This window comes from Hyperoodon ampullatus (genome assembly GCF_949752795.1).
Source record: "Hyperoodon ampullatus genome assembly, chromosome: 6".
Classification (NCBI taxonomy): Eukaryota; Metazoa; Chordata; class Mammalia; order Artiodactyla; family Ziphiidae; genus Hyperoodon; species Hyperoodon ampullatus.
In genome coordinates this window covers 62543356-62559314 of record NC_136919.1, presented here as the reverse complement: position 1 = coordinate 62559314, position 15959 = coordinate 62543356, and the positions used below count along the sequence as shown (strand labels likewise).

Sequence of the window (15959 nt, the reverse complement as noted above, 5' to 3'; positions counted from 1 at the left end):
GAGTGTTGTGTCTTCATTTTCCCATAAGCCCTATGGTTTTCATCGCATGATTTTGCACAGTGGGGCAAATTTTAGGAATGAACATACTGTGTCATAGTAGAGCTTACCCTAATAAAAATACACATGGTTCCCAATTTACAATGGTTCACCTTACAATTTTCCGACTTTTAAGATGGTGCAACTTTGGATATTTTCAACTTAGAATGGGTTTATCAGGATGTACCCCACTGTAAGTCAAGGAAGATCTGTGCCATATATGGCCAAATAAAATGCATCCTCTTTTCTCCCAGTGAAAAGATTAAAAAACTTCTTTGTCCACTAGAATTTATACATGTTAGGGATGAAGATGAGACTAAAAGATGTACTTAAAATTACATTTATTCACTTAGGTATACATTTATGTTAGAGAGTACTTGTGTAAAACAGTAAATTAATTCAGAAATTGCTTTTTATCACTCTTATATTTTCAAAAAAATGCATCCCAACTTTACATACACATAATTAACATCAGTACTAAATCCATATTTTGAGTCATTTAACATACTTCTCCAGAGCACAACATCTTTACTTCTATCTTAGATTTTTTTTTTTTTAGATCTAGCACTTTTTGAATCCAAAAACTGGCTTGGGAAATTTTATCTAAATCACAAGCATCCATTTGCTATTCAAATCTTTATGACATAATCAGTGTTATTATGGCTGAACTGTGTCTCTCCAGAAATTCGTATGTGGAAGCCCTAACCCCACCCTCACCCCAGCACTTCAGAATGTGACAGTATTTGGAGAGAGGGCCTTTAAAGAGGAGATCAAGAAAAATGGGGCCCTTAGGGTGGACATTAATCCAATCTGACTGGTATCCTTATAAGAAGAGGAAACTCAGAAACACAAAGCGACACCACGGATGCTCAAGCACATGCGAAGACACAGCAACAAGGTGCCATCTGCAAGCCAGGAGAGAAGCCTCCAGAGAAACCAAACCTGCCGACATCCTGATCTTAGACTTCCAGCCTCCAGAACTGTGAGAAAATGAGTTTCTGTCGTTTATGCCCCCAGTCTGTGGTATTTTATGTCGCCCTAGAAAACTAATACAGTAACTGTATTTCTTTATCGTTTTCATTCCTTTCCATTTTTTGGTTAAGAAATGTGCTTATATATAGATAAATGCATAAAACATAAGTTCAGTTTAGAGAAAAGAATGCAAACATTTGAAAACATGCAGATGCTTTCCTCAGTGCATTTCTTCCCCATCACATCCTCTCCCGCATCCCTACCTTAAAGAGAAAGGTTACTGATTCGTTCTTCAGACATTTTCGATACTACATTTTCAGTTGCATATTACAAATATCTTTTCCTACTCTGAGTCTACTTTTTCATTCTCTTTACGGCATCTTTGGATAATCCCAAATTCTCAATTTTAATGTAGTCCAATTTATCAATCTTTTCTTTTATTGCTTTTTATTTCCTGTTTAAGAAATCTTTCTCAACCCTGACGTAATGATGACATTCTTCTATATTGCCTTCTAAAGCCTTTAAAAGCTTTATAGCTTTGCCTTTCACATTTAGGTCACTAATCCACCTGGAACTGATGTTTGTGCACTGTGAAATACAGGGTTCTGAATTTACTTTTACTATATGAATACTCAATTGTCCCGGGACGGTTTATTTAAAAAGCTGTCCTTTCCTCAGGGATCAGAGGTCAAGTGTCTATACGTGCCTGAGTCTGATGTGGGCTCTTTATCCTGTTCTCTTGGTTTGTTTATCCCCGTACTAGTGAGCACATCTTAGTTACTATGGCTTTGTAATAACTCTCCATACCTAGTAGGCCAACTCATCCCAACTTGTTCTTTTTCAAGAATATCTTGGTATGGGATTAAGAGACACAAACTACTAAGTATAAAACAGATAAGCAACAAAGAGATATTGTACAGCACAGGGAAATACAGCCTTTGTTTTGTAATAAATTTAAATGGAGTATAATCTATAAAATATTGAATCACTATGTTTTATACCTGAAAATAACATAATATTGTAAATCAACTACACTTCAATGTAAAAAAAGGAATGTATTGGTTATTCTAGATACAGCTGACCCTTGAACAAGGCGGGTGTTAATCTGCCTATATCTTATAGCAGGCCCTCAGTATCCACGGTTCCTCAGCATCAGCGGATTCAACCAACCATCGATCCTGTACTACTGGAGTATTTACTACTGAAAATAACCGCATATAAGTGGATCTGCACAGTTCAAATGTGTATTGTTCCAAGGTCAACTGTAATTTGTATTCCCATAAAAATTTTTAAATTAGATTTCGAGTTACAACATACTCAGACATACACACATATATGATATATTCTCTCCACTAAGAGTCACAATTTTCCCCTAGAGGTCTTGTGCTTTTCAAAGTCAGATTTAATTCCTGTTTCTTGATTCTATTATAAATGGTTCTGCTGTTAATTTCATTGTCTAAAGCATTGTTTGCTAGCATATAGAAATAAAACTGATTTTTAAAAATATTGTTTTATAGTCACACTTCTTAAACTTTCTTAAAAATTCCAAAGAATCTACAGATAAGTTATTTACATGATCATACCATCTAAGAGTAATGATGGTTTTCTTCATTTCAGCAGTTATACCGTCTCTTTCTTCCTCTTGCCTCACTGCATGGACTAGAACTCCTAGGACTATATTTAATAACAATGGCAATGGGGGCGCAGCAGGCATCAACACCTTGTCCCTCAACTTGGAGGGAGAAAGGTCAACATTTCATCATTAAGCATGCTACAGCTATTGTGTTGGGTTCTGTGTGTGGTTTTTGGTTGTTTTGGAACCTTTTATCTCACTAAAAAAGTTCTCTAGTTCTAGTTTGCTAAGAGTTTATAACATGAATGGAGGCTGAATTTTATCTTTGTCTTCACACACTAATACATACAGTCTCCATACATCTGGGTTTTTTTCCCCTAATCTGTTAATTGATAAAGTATACTGACTGATTTTCTAGTGTAAAAACCACCTTTCATTCCTAAGATAAACTCAACTTGATCAAGCTGGTTATATATGACCAGATTCAGTTTGCTAAAATTTTGTTTAGGGGTTGTTTCTCTATGTTCATAATCAGACTAATTTCCTTACATTCTCTTATTGTCCTTAATAGGATATACCCAACATATGCTATACACATAAAATGAGTTGGGGAGTTTCCTCTTTTTCTAGTGTTTTGAAGAGTATGCATAAGACTGGAATTACTGTTTCCTTTCATATATGATAGAGCTAGGACTCACTGGTAAATGTGTGAATATTCTTTTCAGGAAAAGTTTTAACTACTCACTCATGATCATAGGACTACCCATGTTTCCAACTTCTTCTTGCTGCTATACTATGCTTATGATCAGGAAACTCAGTAAGGTACAGATGTCAACTAACCAAACTGATGTATAGAATTAATACAATCCCAATAAAATTCCCCCACCAGTAGAGTATATACTGTTATATAATGGTAGGAGTTTTTTACTTTGTTTTGATTTGTAAATTGCTAAGTAGGCTGTTTCTAAATTTCACTGAAAAAGACAAAAGCAAAGGATAGCATACCACTCCTATATAAAAAGAACAAGGAAGAGGATCTGCTCTACTGCATGCATTATCAGTAGGGGCAGTATCGCCCCCAGGAGGGAGAAAATTGGTTCTTGGAGGAAAAAAAAATTTAGCTATTACAGTGATTTGTGGCTGTCCACAAATCAATCCTACCTGACAAAATCTTATTCCTTAGTATTTAACTTCATAGAGAAAAGAAGAGAAAGTGTCTAAAAAGGCTCCTGATGGGAGCAATAATAATGAAAAAAAAAAAGGCAGAAAAACACTCTTACACTGGATAGCAAGATTTATTATAAAACTACAGTTGTAACAGTATGGTGCAACCACAAAGATAGACTAATGGACTAGAAAAAAAAGCAGAAACAGATACACACATATATGGCTCTTCGTTTATGACAAAGATGGTATTGCAGAGCAGAGTGGAATTATCTTTTCAATAAATGGTGCTAAATCAATTGGATATCCATCTATGAAAAAAATGAAATCCTAACTCCTACCTCATAAGCATAATAAAAATCAATTCCAGGTGGAAATATAAAAAATATAATACTTGGAAGACAATATAGGAGAATTATATTGATGATTTAGGATAGAAAAATACTTCTTAAATTGAACCCCAAAAGCACTAACTAAAAAGGAAAAGACTGGTAAGTTGGAGTAAAGTTAAAACTTCTGTTCATCAAAAAATAGTATTAAGAGAGTAAAAAATTTAGCTACAGAGAAGATATTTACAACATACATAATCATAAAAGGACTCAAATCTAAAACATCATACAATTACCAGGAAAAAAAAAAGTCAAATAACCCCCCTACCAAACATGCAAAATAAACAGACACACTGCAACCTCAATGAACCTCCAATCTGTTGACTCAACCACCATTTCACTGTCCATCAATGCCTTCCTCCAGTACCTTCACTTGACTTCCTACTTGTTTACAGTCCACACTACATTGTTATAATTTCTCCTTCAATATATACCATCAACTTTCCTTTTTTTTTTTTTTTTTTCTGTACGTGGGCCTCTCACTGTTGTGGCCTCTCCCGCTGCGGGGCACAGGCTCCGGACACACAGGCCCAGCGGCCATGGCTCAAGGCCCAGCCGCTCCACGGCATGTGGGATCTTCCCGGACCGGGGCACGAACCCGTGTCCCCTGCATCGGCAGGCGGACTCTCAACCACTGCGCCACCAGGGAAGCCCCCGTCAACTTCCTTGATGCTCTCTTTCACCAGTGCTCCCTGGTTTCACCGGGTACTCCTGCTTAGTCACCTTTCTGTTTCCTCCTCATCTTTCTGTCTTCTAAAATTTAAGAGTATTCCAGGCTTAGTCTTAAGACCTCCTTTCTTATCTAGCTATACTTACTCCCTAGAAAATCTCCTATCAGGTCCCATGGCTTTAAATACCATCTTTACACCTAAAGGTCCCAAATTTATATATCTAGCTCAGACCACTCTACTGAAATCCAGATTCTCATATCTGTCTACTTAACAACATCTCTTCTTGGATATCAAATAGGCACCTCAATAGAACCAAAATCTTTTAACTTTTTCCTAAAACTTACTCTTCCTCCAAACTTCTCCATCTCAGTAAATGACATCTCTATTCTTCCAGTTGTTGATGACATAAAACCTTGCAATCATCCTCTACTTGTCACTTTCTATCTCATACCCCACATCCAAATCAACACTAAATCCTGTCAGCTCTTAAACTATAACGCACCACTTCTCAACACTTCCACTGCTCTCCACATCATCTTGTTTGGACTATATTTTAACAGTCTAGTAACTGGTCTTCTTGCTGCCATGATTGTCCCTAAATTTATTCTTCCTAGCAATCAGGTTTCTTTCTCTAATGTAAATGAGTTTGTGTAATTTTGCTAAAAAACCTTCAAAAGCTTCCAAAGTCCCAACCACTAAACATCCTGACAAAACAAACTCTCACCTTCAATCCCAGCCCTCACTGCTCTCAATTCATCTCTTACAACTCTCTCCCTAACTCACTCCACTCAAGATACACTGGCCTCCTTATTCTTCCTTAAAAATGTCAAGCATGCTCCCACCTCACAGTCTTGGCATTGGTTCTTTCCTCTCACTGAAATGCTCTTCCTCCCAATATCAGTGACATGCTTGAGCTCCAGGTCTCTGCTCAAGTGTCACTATGAGAAAGGCCTTCCTTGACTATATAATCAATCATTACTTTCTATCCCTTACTCACCTTTATTACACTTCATAATACTAATCTTGTATACCATATATTTGTTTATTGCCTGTCTCCCCCAATTAGAATGTAAGCTCTTTAATTCAGGAACTTCGTTTTGTTCACTGCTGTATCCTCAGGCCTAGAATGGCTACCATGCACATCGCAGGCATTCAATAAATATTTGTTAAATGATTTACTGACTGTTCTTCATAATTTCTGAAAATAAACAACTGTTTTACAAATAAAATTTTACATATAAAATAATAGTCTTATATTAATCAGTAGGAAGCAATTTTATTTATAAACTATTATTTATAAGTCACTTTGTGTTTTTATGAGACTAGCCTGAAAATTAACATGTGAGGTATTTGTTATCTTCCTCCTACTGAAGGGGTTTCTCAACCTCAACATTACTGTACTTTGGGCCAGATCAGCCTTTGTTGTAGGAGGTGGTACTATGATCGTAGGATATTTAGCAGCATCCCTGGCCTCTACCCACTAAATGCCCATAGCATTCTCCCAGTTGTGACAACCAAAAAAGTCTCCAGATATCATTACCAATGTCTCCAGGGTGGAGGGGGAGAAGGGGGGCCGGAGACTCCCTCCTTCCCCCACTGTACTACTGGAAGGGATCTGTTTTCTCTGTTTTTCAAAAATGAAAATAACTTAGATCACAACTAAGATATCTAAAGTGTACAGATTTGAATTTTCAAAATGGCTAAATAACCAACTTCACATGCTAAGGTTAGGTTCATGTGGCAGTTACTCTTGCATAAAGTAAAATCCTACCATATCTGTATGGTTATCAAGCACTTTTGGGAATGGGCCTCAGCTTAAGTTTTATCATTACATTCAAAATTATAGGCAAAGAAGTTGCACGATTATTCTGTATATCCTTCTCACCTCCAGCCTCCAGGTAAAATGTACTTTTTTTCAGTCTTGTTAAATCCTAATGGAAATTAATATCTAAATGAAAAAAATCACTATTCATACTTGACTCATGGCTATCACTGAGTGACCAGAATTACACATTCAATTTTGATAGATATAAATGCAGCTTTCTTAGGGAGCAAATTTCACTGGCACCTGACTGCTAGGTTCATGGCTGAGGGTAAAATATTTCAGAAAAATCATTTTGTCTGCCTTCCCATCTTTTAGCAGTAAAAACTCTAGAAAAGTTATAGTTGTTCAATAAGAAAACAAAATACCATATTTTCTTGCTACATTTACCATTTAATACAGGCTACAGCATTTGATAAAAGTAAAAGATGAGTGAGACAATAAAATTGCTGCCAGCGTTTAACCATTTAAACTCAAAGTGACTGAAACATTCTCACAGAGAAATAAAACTGCTAAATTTTTATGCTAAGTGCTATAATATTCATAAATAATTAGCTATATAAAATTTAATGAGGACATATATTCAGTAGACCTGGTACTGCAAGGCAAGGTCAAGATTTAGCATAAGGTTTCTTTGTTCCATCTGTCAGTAAAAGCACAGGGATATATGACATATAGAATTGACAATTGTTAGAATAATAGGGTAGTCTTATACTTTTTTTTTTTACAAACGTAAACTAATTATATATCTGACACCATACCTTCCAAGCAAAAAAAAAAAAGAAAAAAAGAAAAGAAAAAGAGAAAGGAAAGTAAAATTTACCAAGAGATCCTACTACCTCCACTAACATTTCAGGATACAGAGGCAAAAGCACCAAATTACCCTTATACTTGCTAATGAAATAATTTTCATTTCATATTTATCTTAATTCCACACTATTCTTGGCTATTCATGCCAAAAATAAACTAAATACATATTTCAGCAATTTTATTCATTCTAAAGTGCCCACAATAAATGACCCTATATAAATATTGAGTAAAGCCTAAATCATTTTTTTAAAATAGCAATAAATAACAGAAGTGCTCAGGATACTTTGAGATTGATTATATAAAAAGATTAAACTAAATTGTAAAGAGCTTTACTAATATTCAGAGCTACCTGCAACTAAGTCCTCTGGCTACTTCTATTCTTTGTTAGCCAAAAAGCTACGCAAATAACTCTGTGGCATAGTTCTATCCAACATCAAATCCCTAGCAACACTATTACATAGGAGCTAATCAGAATAATAATGTATCTTCCTAGCTGAAGCTGTTGGCTGGACTGCTAAACATTATTTATTTTCCTCTTCTGAATATTGGCAGTATGTCCTTTATTCAAATTCTCACCCTTCCTTCGCCACTTCTATCACTCTCCCCATAACCTTAAATGCAGTTAGTATATTAGTTTTTGCCCTTCACATAAAAATAGATACAAAGGAATCAGCTGGAAATTATCTGAATCTACTTCATCTAAAAACAATTTAAAACATATTACTTTAGAACTATGACACAAATGATTAGTTGCATAAGCTCTACACTAATAGCTACCAATTGTTTAAGAAAGAAAACAACTGGTTTTCTCACATAGAAAGAAAGTAGAGATAGTACTGCCTACAATATGTGATTATCAGCAGGTACATAATTTAAAAAATATTTTTAACCTACTATAATGCCTTTATAAGATGTATGTTGACAGCCTTTAGATTAGATTAACTACTAAAAATGTACTGCCTCAATGAAAAATGAAAACAGCAAAGTATGAATTTACCAATCAGGAGATTCAATAAGCTTTCCCTGAAGAAGAAATTTTGTGATGCTTGAGTATTTTTTAAACTGCTAAAAAATATCCTCAGGGAAAAGTGTGAAAAAGAGAAATAGCAGCTTGATACTATAGAAAGAACACTGACTTAGGAACAGACAGAAATGGGCCCAAATCACACCTCTGCCAAGTGGGATAATTCTCTGCTTAAACAAGTTACTGGACCTCTCTGAATCTCAGTACCTTCTCTGTACAATGGGAACCATACTACTTATCCTCTCAAGGATATTTTAAATAAGTTGACATTTTCCACTAATCCAATTCTTACAAATTGAGAATAATATAAAAATCCTGAAACATATGACTAATGAAATATTCATGGATCAATAAATAATAATCTTTAGAAAGTATACTCCCTAATTATAATGATACCTTCCTTCATATTTAATCATTGGGTTGGCCAAAAAGTTCTTTTGGGTTTTTTTCCATAAGATGTTACAGAAAAACCCGAGCAAACTTTTTGGCTAACCCAATAAAATGCTATAATTTTCTAATAATGGTTTTGGTAAACAACTAGCATACAATAAGACGAAGTATATTTTTGTAATTTAATAATATGCAAAATGGCCAGGCATTTGCTTATAAACATCTAAAATAACTATGTGAAAAACAGTCAAATATAGACTTTGGCCAAAGAAAATTTATTTTATTTAATATCTATCCATTTTATTCATTTAAAATGCCACATCACTCCCCACTCTACAGGTTTTGAAATCTTTAAAATGATTTTCATCCCAATAACTACTTAAAGGAAGACATTAGTGTCAAGAGGATTTTAAGTAAAAGTTAACATTATAGCAGCATGATAAATACAAATGACGGTCAAACTAATTTGACATCTAACATTTGAAAATCTTCTCCAAATATCTCCAAGCTTATAATCTTTACTAATTTTAGATTCTGTGATTTTAACTAAAAATGCTTTATTTATCCCCATTTATTTGGAAAGACACCTATTATTACATTTCTGCAATTTTCTAAATATGAATTTTTGTCTTAATATCAACTGAGAATTTAGAGATTTTTTTTTAGTTACTATTTACAAAGAAGATGGTAATACTAATTCTTCTTAGGTTTGTAGGCCTTCTTTATAAGACTTAGGATATAAATCAATACTTACAGCATAAAAGTAAATCCTTTTTTGGGGCACTGATTCATGATGGATAAATTCCTTATCTTCCTTACCTCTTATTAACTCCTTCTCTAACTAAAGGATATATTAAAGTATTTCCTCAAAACTTCACATAGTAAAAACACATAAATCCTTGAAAGTCCATGATAGGTGGATATTTTAAAAGTAAAGATTAAGAAGAAATCTAAAAAGCACTGAGTTACTCTCAAAAACAATGGGGTTATTGCAAAGCAATTCAAACAATCCAGCAGAGAAAGCACTCCCCTGAAAAGAGAAAGCAAGAGAAGAGAGAAATGGAAGAAAATCAGGTCCCAAACCCTTTATTTTCCAGAGTTTGTGAACAGCCTGCTTTCTCTCAACTTTCTTTCCCATGTGCTTAATCATTAATGTACCAGTTTTCTACTAAATACAGGTTAAGTGACATCACCACTAAGTTTAAAAGTCAGTCCATGAATAAACACTTTCATGTTAAAAAAGAAAAGAAACAAAAACCTAAGTAAGAGTTTTTAACACTTTCTTTTCCCACCCAGAGATAAGCACTCAGTTTTAGAACTTAACGAAAGATACTATGCTGCCATCTATCTACCTGAAAGGATATAAAGAAAAATGCAGACTACAGCTTTCACTTCCTCTGGCTGACAGAATATAGAGTCAAAGTCCATGGCATACTTTCATTGTACTTTTTCTCCGTAAGAAAGAAGCACAGTAATCAATAACACAATCTCCAAAGACAATTAGGGATATCTGGGGGGTCTTTATACCATATCCCATATAATGGAAAGAATAACAAAGTTTATGAACAACTTTACACACAAAATGAAGACCCGGATATACTTTGTTTGTTTTAGAGAAAAATGAAAGAGAAACAGGCAAGGACTTAGAAAAAAACTGATGGGGCAGGATTGTTTGAAGAATATTTCACTACAAAACATTATTTTTTTTTAAATGCCAATAGTGACTTTTGTACTGAAATTATGGGCAATTTTCTACCTTTATAAAAAAATGTAATAAATGTCATCACCAAAAAAAACCCCCCAAAAAACAAACAAACAAAAAAACCCTGTTATACATAAGGGCAATTTTCTATTATTTAGCTTTAAAAATATTTGCTATAGAGTTTTTTAGTATCTTAGAAAAAATGTGACCTTAAAACCAATTTCCAATTAACTGCCTCAAGCTTTTTGTTATTATCTTGTCCAGCAATGACTTCCTTCATCTCTCCATCTGGTTAATCTCTACCAATATTATCAAGTCCATCACCAGTCTCATTTTCTACAGCACAATAGTTCTCAAACCTTATGGCTATAGTCGTATGGTTCTGCACAACTCCACAGGATATTGTTTACATAGATTATGACATGAGTGTGGTCTCCTGGAGTTGTGTAGTTTGGGAGCAATGATTAAAATCACTTGGGAAGAAATTTTTAAACAAAATGTTACTGCCAATGACACCTAGGCAGGAAGAGATTGTATGAGACTAACCCTACCAATAAGAACATTACTAAAAGCCAGATAAAATCCAATTAATTGGTAAATAAATAGTTGACTGAAGACACTGGGAAGGAGCCAAACTAGCCAGGACTTAAGGGATAAAGATCCCAGAAAGAGCAGAAATGCACTAAGGTGAGTCCTACATTCCTCAGTGCTTTTTACTTAAAGGTACTTGCCACCTCATAAACATTACATATGAAAGGTCAAGTAGAAGTGGAGGCTCAGAGTTTTCTGCAATCCCACAGAACTGGGGAAAAAACAAGGAGAAGGCACAATCCACTGTTAACACTGAAGTTTCCAGCTGAGAAACTCCTGAAGGGCTATGACATAAGAGAAAGGGCGAACTGAAACTAGTTCTTATGAAGACAAAACCCCAAATCATAAATCCTTACAAAGTCTCAATAAACACAGTAAATGTCATCTTCAAAAGCACTGCTGTATTAAGACCAATATTCTGTTATTAGCCTTAGAAATATTTATTATACAAATCCTTGACTGAATCAAGATGAGTCTTCTCTTATTGACAGTCCACAAAAGAAGTAAATCATATCTTGAAAAAGAAAGTATCAACCAGCTCTTCTACAATTTGTCATATAAAATGCCCAGTATCTAAAAAAATTTATTAGATATATCAGAAGAAAGGACAAACTATCTGGAAACTACAAGAGAGAAGAAAAAAAAGTCAATGGAAACAGACCCACAAGTAGATCTCAACACTGAAGTTATCAGACATAAACATTAAAATAACTTTCATTAAAATGTTCAAAACTTTAGATGACAAATGAAGAATTTCACCAGAGAAGTGATCTATGAAAAAAATATCAAATGGAAATTATAACTGAGAAAAATATAATAACTGAATTAATAACCTCAACAGAAGGGTTTGACAGTAGATTAAACAGAGCAAAAGAGTTGAGCAGTAAACCAGAACAGGGGTCAGTAGGAAATACCCAGTCTGAAGCACAGAGGGAAAAAAAGGAAAAATGCAGGAAAGACTGCAAAAGTTATGCAGCGCAGTGAGATGTCATGTGCATATAATCAGAATCCCAGAAATGCAGGAGATAAAGTTGGGCAGAAGTAACAGTTGAAGTGACACAGGCCAAGAAATGTCCATAACTTAAAAATGTCATCAAGCCACAGATTTAAGAAGTTATATAAACTCTCAAACAGGAAGAATGCAAAGAAAACAACAATGAAGCACATCACAGAATAACTGCTAAATACAAAAACAAAATGAAATCATAGGAGTTCTGGTCCAAGATGGCAAGAGAGAAGGCTCGTGAACTCAACTCTTCCCACAGACATAATGAATCTACTACTAAGCATGAAGCAAATCCCTTTGAATGAAATCCAGAAACTAGCTGAGTGAATCTTATATTGATAGATCAGGCACAGCACTAAAGAAAATCACCAAAAAACAAAGGAAGAAAGCAAGAGAAAAAGAAAGGAACAAAGGAATTACAGAACAGCCAGAAAACAATTTTTTAAATGGCAACAGTAAGTCCATACCTATCAATAATTACTTTAAATATAAAAGGACTAAATTCTACAATCAAAAGACAAAGAATGGCTGAATGGGTAAAAAAAACAAGATCCAATTATCTAGGACCTATAAGAGATTCACTTCAGCTTTAGGGACACACAGACTGAAAGTGAAGGGATGGAAAAAGACAGTCCACGCAAATGAAAAGCAGAGAAAACCAGAGAAAACCAGAAAACCAAAAGAAAGCAGAGGTAGCTATATTTATATCAGACGAAATAGACTTTAAGCCAAAGACTATAAGAAGAGACAAAGAAGGTCAATATAAAACAATAAAGAGTCACTCCAACAAGAGGATATAACATTTGTAAATATGATGCATGCAACACAGGAGCACCTAAATACATAAGTCAAATATTAACAGACGTGAGGGAGAACTAGACAGCATTATAATAATAGTAGGGGACTTCAGTACCTCAGTTTCAACAATGGATAGATCATCTAGACAGAAAATCAATATGGAAACATCAGACTTAAACTACATGTTAGACCAGATGGACTTAACAGACATTTAAAGAACATTCCATCCAACAACAGTAGAATACACATTCTTCTCAAGTGCACAGGAAACAGTCTCCAGGGCAAATCATATATTAGGTGGCAAAACAAACCTTAATAATTTTAAGAAGACTGAAATCATATCAAACATCTTTTCTAACCCCAATGGTATGAAACTGGAAATCATTTATAAGAAGAAAATTAGAAAATTCAAAAATATGTGGATATTAAACAGCATACTACTGAACAACCAATGGGCCAAAGAAGAAATCAAAACAGATATTAAAAAATATCGAGGCAAATTAAAATGGAAATACAACACACCAAAATTTACGAGATGCAGCAAAGACAGTTCTGAGGGAAGTTCATGGCTATAAATGCCTACATTAAGAAAAAAGGAAGATCTCAAACAAACTTTATATCTCAAGGATCTAGAAAAGGAGGAACAAAATAAGCCAAAAGTAGAAAGAAGGAAAAAAGAAAGATTAGAGTAGAAGTAAGTGAAATAGAGACTAAAAAGACAATAGAAAAGATCAAGGAAACTAAAACCTGGTGTTTTGAAATGATAAACAAAATACACAAACCTTTAGCTATACTCACTAAAAAAAAAGAGAGAGAACTCAAATAAAATCAGAAATGAAAGAGGAGACATTGCAACTGATACCAAATACAAAGGATCATAAGAGACTACTATGAAAAATTATATACCAACAAACTGGACAACCTAGAAGAAATTGATAAATTCCTAGAAACAAACAACCTACCAACAATGAATCATGAAGAAACAGAAACTCTGAACAGACCAATTACTAGTAAGAAGATTGAATCAGTAATCAAAACCCCCAACAGTGAAAAGTCCAGGACCAAATAGCTCCATGGATGAATTCAACCAAACATTTAAAGAATTAACACTAATCCTTCTCAAACTTTTCAAAAAAAATTGAAGAGGAAGGAGGAACACTTCCAAAATATTGTACAAGGCCAGCATTAACCTGATACAAAAACCAGACAACAACACTAAAAGAAAAGAAAACCATATCTCTGATGAACAAAGATGTGAAAATCCTCAACAAAATATTAGCAAACCAAATTCAACAATCCATTAAAAGGATCATACACCATGATCAAGTGGGATTTAATTCCAGGGATGCAAAGATACTTCAAAATCTGCAAATCAATCAGTATGATATACCACATTAACAAACTGAATGATAAATATCATATGATCATCTCAAAAGACGTAGAAAAGCCCTTGACAAAATTCAACATCCATTCATGATTAAAAACTCTCAACAAACTGGGTGTAGGAGGAAACATACTTCAACATAATAAAGGCCATATATGACAAACCCACAGAAACATCAGACTCAGTGAAAAGCTGACAGCTTTTCCTCTAAGATCAGGAATGAGACAAAGATGCCCACTCTTATCACCAATATTCAACACTGGATATCAGAACAATTAGGCAAGCAAAAGAAATAAAAGACATCCATTTAGAAAGGAAGAAGTAAAACTGACATTATTTGCAGATAACATGGTATTACATATAGAAAACCTAAAGACTCAACCAAAAAACTGTTAGAACTAATAAACAAATTCATAAAGTTGCAGGATACAAAATTAATATACAAATATCAGTTGCATTTCCATACACTATCAGAAAGTTATTAAGAAAACAATCCCATTTACAATTGTATCAAAAAGAATAAAATACCTAGGAATAAATTTAACCAACAAAGTGAAAGATCTGTACAGTGAAGACACTGATGAAAGAAATTGAAGACAACACCAATAAATGGAAGGCTCTTCCACGCTCATAGATTGGAAAAATTAAATATTCTTAAAATGGACATACTACCCAAGCAATCTACAGATTCAATGCAATCTCTATCACAATTTGACTGAATTTTTTTTCACAAAAATAGAACAAACAATCCTAAAATTTGTATGGACCCACAGAAGATCTCAAAAAACCAAAGCAATCTTAAGAAAGAAGAACCAAGCTGGAGGCATCTCATGTCTTGATTTCAAAATATATTGCAAAGCTATAGTAATCAAAATAGTATGATACTGACATAAAAAGGCACTTAGATCAATGGAACAGAAGACAGCCCAGAAAAAAACCCACTCTTATATGGTCAATTAGTCTATGACAAAGGAGCCAAGAAGAGTCAATGGGGAAAAGACAGTCCCTTCAATAAATGGTCCTGGGAAAACTGGACAGTCACAAGCAAAAGAATGAAACTGGACCCCTATCTTACACAATACACAAAAATCACTCAAAATGAATCAAAGGTTTTAACATAAAACCTAAACCCATAAAACTTGTGGAAGAAAGCATATTGGGTAAGCTCCTTGACGTTGGTCTTGGCAATGATTTTTTGGATTTGACACCAAAAGCAAAGTCACCAAAGCAAAATAAACTAGTGGGACTAAATCAAACTAAAAACCTTCGCAAAGCATAGGAAACCACCAACAAAATGAAAAGGCAACCTATGTAATGCGAAAAAATATTTGCAAATCATATCTCTGATACAGGATTAATATCTAAAATATATAAAGAACCCATACAACTCAACAGCAAAAATAATAATAATAATTGATTAAAAAATGGGCAGAGGGGCTTCCCTGGTGGCGCAGTGGTTGAGAGTCCGCCTGCCGATGCAGAGGACACGGGTTCGTGCCCCGGTCCAGGAAGATCCCACATGCCACAGAGCAGCTGGGCCCGTGAGCCATGGCCGCTGAGCCTGTGCGTCCGGAGCCTGTGCTCCGCAGGGGGAGAGGCCACAACAGTGAGAGGCCCGCGTACCGCA

At 34.6% G+C, this 15959-nt stretch overlaps 1 protein-coding gene across 1 annotated transcript in view; it reads right to left on the bottom strand.

Annotated features, from left to right (window-relative positions):
- The window catches only part of ZDHHC21 (zDHHC palmitoyltransferase 21), a gene marked incomplete at both ends in the record, with an annotated part of 46459 nt that overhangs the window by 15873 nt on the left and 14627 nt on the right, over positions 1 to 15959 (bottom strand). The window lies entirely within an intron of this gene.